Source organism: Oncorhynchus gorbuscha, linkage group LG25, assembly GCF_021184085.1.
Source record: "Oncorhynchus gorbuscha isolate QuinsamMale2020 ecotype Even-year linkage group LG25, OgorEven_v1.0, whole genome shotgun sequence".
NCBI classification, from domain to species: Eukaryota; Metazoa; Chordata; class Actinopteri; order Salmoniformes; family Salmonidae; genus Oncorhynchus; species Oncorhynchus gorbuscha.
The window spans coordinates 48,223,518-48,228,112 of NC_060197.1; the positions used below are offsets into that span (position 1 = coordinate 48,223,518).

The 4,595-nt window shown below is 45.1% G+C and overlaps 1 pseudogene; it reads right to left on the reverse strand.

The window, feature by feature from the left end:
* Positions 1-242: 242 nt before the first annotated feature.
* LOC124013885 overlaps positions 243-4,595 on the reverse strand; it is a 16,358-nt pseudogene continuing 12,005 nt past the window's right edge.

The window sequence follows — 4,595 nt, forward strand, 5'->3', positions numbered from 1 at the left end:
GCTGCTATCAGGCCAGTGCAGAGAGACAAGCTAGCTGCTATCAGGTTAGTGCAGAGAGACAAGCTAGCTGCTATCAGGTCAGTGCAGAGAGACAAGCTAGCTGCTATCAGGCCAGTGCAGAGAGACAAGCAAGCTGCTATCAGGTCAGTGCAGAGAGTCAAGCTAGCTGCTATCAGGTCAGTGCAGAGAGACCACCTAGCTGCAAGTGGGTGGGACAAGTGGTGGGACCGCCTTCCCCTGTTTTACAACCCTGGACCCAACCTTGCTGTTGATGAGCATCTTATGCCGTTTAGGGTCCGCTGCTCCTTCAGGCAGTTCATACCGTCTAAACCCAATGGAATAAAGATCTGGGCTGCCTGTGATGCAGCTTCATCATATGCGTGGAACTTGCAAGTGTATCCAGGGAAGTCAGATGGAGGAGCCCCTGAGAAGAACCAAGGGATGAGGGTTGTCCTGGAGGAGCCCCTGAGAAGAACCAAGGGATGAGGGTTGTCCTGGAGGAGCCCCTGAGAAGAACCAAGGGATGAGGGTTGTCCTGGAGGAGCCCCTGAGAAGAACCAAGGGATGAGGGTTGTCCTGGAGGAGCCCCTGAGAAGAACCAAGGGATGAGGGTTGTCCTGGAGGAGCCCCTGAGAAGAACCAAGGGATGAGGGTTGTCCTGGAGGAGCCCCTGAGAAGAACCAAGGGATGAGGGTTGTCCTGGAGGAGCCCCTGAGAAGAACCAAGGGATGAGGGTTGTCCTGGAGGAGCCTCTGAGAAGAACCAAGGGATGAGGGTTGTCCTGGAGGAGCCTCTGAGAAGAACCAAGGGATGAGGGTTGTCCTGGAGGAGCCTCTGAGAAGAACCAAGGGATGAGGGTTGTCCTGGAGGAGCCCCTGAGAAGAACCAAGGGATGAGGGTTGTCCTGGAGGAGCCTCTGAGAAGAACCAAGGGATAAGGGTTGTCCTGGAGGAGCCCCTGAGAAGAACCAAGGGATGAGGGTTGTCCTGGACGTGACACAGGGACTCTGTGGTCACAGCATCACATGCGATTGCTTTTTTACTTCGCACAAGCTGGGACAGGAGCTCCTCAAGAGGAAGCTGACGACGGTAGGAACAGTATGGGAAAACCAGCCAGAGCTCCCACCTCAGCTGTTGAATACACGGAACAGGCCTATCAATTCCTCTCTGTTTGTGTTCATGGCCGACACGTCCCTAGTGTCCTACATGCAAAAGAAAGGCAAACATGTGGTACTCATGAGTGCGTTGCATATGGATGGAAGAATCTGTAGCCAGGAACATCAGAAACCAAAGGAGCGGTGGTCAATTTAGCCAAGCTGGTGAAAAACCCTACGCTGGACATCTTGTCATATTCTTCAACATCTTGGACTTCTCGGCTGACAATGACAGACAGACAGACAGGCTGACAGAGACAGACAGACAGGCTGGAAGGCAGACAGAAAAACAGACAGACAGGCTGGAAGGCAGACAGACAGACAGACAGACAGACAGACAGACAGACAGACAGACAGACAGACAGGCAGACAGACAGACAGACAGACAGACAGACAGACAGACAGACAGACAGACAGACAGACAGACAGACAGACAGACAGACAGACAGACAGACAGACAGACAGACAGACAGACAGACAGACAGACAGACAGACAGACAGACAGACAGACAGACAGACAGTCTCTAGCTATACGGTGCCTGGGAGTGACTGTAACATTAGATTACCTTTCTGCTTAATCAAACGCTGTCACCATCGTTTAACCTCCTGCAGTTGGCCCGGTGTGTGTGTGTGTGTGTGTGTGTGTGTGTGTGTGTGTGTGTGTGTGTGTGTGTGTGTGTGTGTGTGTGTGTGTGTGTGTGTGTGTGTGTGTGTGTGTGTGTGTGTGTGTGTGTTAGACAAATTCAGGCTGGGTTGTGAAGACTTTCTGACAGCACTAAATGTACAGTACCAGTCAAAAGGGTTTTTCTTTATTTGTACTACTTTCTACATTGTAGAATAATAGTGAAGACATCAACACTATGAAATAACACATATGGAATCAAGTAGTAACCCCCAAAAAGTGTTAAACAAATTAAAATATATATTATATTTTAGATTCTTCAAAGTAGCCACCAGTGCCTTGATGACAGCTTTACACATTCTTGGCATTCTCTCAACCAGCTTCATGAGGTAGTCACCTGGAATGCATTTCAATTAACAGGTGTGCCTTGTTTTTGTTTTTTTTACAATCGCTTACACACTATAAGTGGTACTTGATGAACACTCAGTAAAATCATTAACTCATGTACCTAATCTTCAGTCGGCAAAACTGCAAGCACATTATCTGCTTCAGTTTGCAAATTGTAAAACACTTTTTTTTTTGCCAAACACTGAAAACAGTTCTCTACATGATACACATCATTCAAAACTAACAAGTATTGTGTTTTTTTTGGAAAAAACAAATGCCTGATTACCCAGTGCTCATGTGGAAAACCACTTATATATATATATAATATAATAATATAATAAATATATATAATATATTTATATAATATAATATATATATATATCTTCACTTAGAAATCAGAGCTTCAGATAGGCTTTCTTGGTTTGGACAACAATGGAGGCAATATTGTAGAGAGAGTTAGAGGAAAAGGAGTAGGACGAAGAGGGGGACGAGGAGGATATATAGAAGGCCAGCATCCCGGAGTCGCCTCTTCACTGTTGATGTTGAGACTGGTGTTTTGCGGGTACTATTTAATGAAGCTGCCAGTTGAGGACTTGTGAGGCGTCTGTTTCTCAAACTAGACACACTAATGTACTTGTCCTCTTGCTCAGTTGTGGACCGGGGCCTCCCACTCCTCTTTCTATTTTGGTTAGAGACAGTTTGTGCTGTTCTGTGAAGGGAGTAGTACACAGCGTTATACGAGATCTTCAGTTTCTTGGCATTTTTTCGGATGGAATAGCCTTCATTTCTCAGAACAAGAATAGACTGACGAGTTTCAGAATAAAGGTCTTTGTTTCTGGCGTCGACCGCCGAACGCCGTCCGAACAAGGAAGGGAGACGACACATTTACAATTGACACGTTTCTTGTGCATCCTAAAAAAGTCCCATCTTCAAACTTCAGAGTTTGGTCTCTCTTGATGTAGTGTTGTGTTGTCTCTCTTGTCGTGATGTGTGTTTTGTCCTATATTTTTTAAATTTCAATTATTGTTATTTTTAATCCTCCGTCCCCGCAGAAGGCCTTTTGCCTTTTGGTAGGCCGTCATTGTAAATAAGAATTTGTTCTTAACTGGCTCGTCTAGTTAAATTAATGTTAAATACATAAATCAAACAAAGAGCCCCTGGACAAAGCATTATATAGGGAATAGTGTGGCATTTGGGACTTAATTTCATTCCAATTTTGATAGAGAAAAGGATTAGAAAGTATGTGAATAATTTACTGTACATTCACAGCTGTAAAAGGCAGTGAGTTAGATTTAGAAAGACGTGTTTCTGTTCTGTTTGCTGTAAAAGGCAGTGAGTTAGACGTGTTTCTGTTCTGTTTGCTGTAAAAGGCAGTGAGTTAGACGTGTTTCTGTTCTGTTTGCTGTAAAAGGCAGTGAGTTAGACGTGTTTCTGTTCTGTTTGCTGTAAAAGGCAGTGAGTTAGACGTGTTTCTGTTCTGTTTGCTGTAAAAGGCAGTGAGTTAGACGTGTTTCTGTTCTGTTTGCTGTAAAAGGCAGTGAGTTAGACGTGTTTCTGTTCTGTTTGCTGTAAAAGGCAGTGCGTTAGACGTGTTTCTGTTCTGTTTGCTGTAAAAGGCAGTGAGTTAGACGTGTTTCTGTTCTGTTTGCTGTAAAAGGCAGTGAGTTAGACGTGTTTCTGTTCTGTTTGCTGTAAAAGGCAGTGAGTTAGACGTGTTTCTGTTCTGTTTGCTGTAAAAGGCAGTGAGTTAGACGTGTTTCTGTTCTGTTTGCTGTAAAAGGCAGTGAGTAATGGGGTATTAACATTTTTTGCACATATATTGCAAATAAAACACTGAAATATCATTTTCACAGAAATATTCAGACCCTTTACTCAGTATTTTGTTGATGCGCCTTTGTCAGTGATTACAGCCTGGAGTCTTCGTGGGTCTGATGCAACAAGCTTGGCACACTTGTATCTGTCAGGTTGGATGGGGAGCGTCACTTCACAGCTATTTTCAGGTCTCTCCAGAGATATTTAATTGGGTTCAAGTCTGGGTTCTGGCTGGGCCAGTCAAGGACATTCAGAGACTTGTCCCAAAGCTACTCCTGCGTTGTCTTGGCTGTGTGCTTAGGGTCTTTGTCCTGTTGGAAGATGAACCTTCCCCCCCAGTCTGAGGAGCCGGTTTTCATAAAGGATCTCTCTGTACTTTGCTCCGTTCATCTTTCCCTCGATCCTGACTAGTCTCCCAATCCCTGCCACTGAAAAACATCCCCACAGCATGATGCTGCCACCACCATGCTTCACCGTAGAGATGGTGCCATGTTTCCTCCAGACGTGACGCTTGGCATTCAGGCCAAAGAATTCAATCTTGGCTTCATCAGACCTGATAATCTTGTTTCTCATGGTCTGAGAGTCTCTAGGTGCCTTTTGTGAAACTCCAAGTGGACTGTC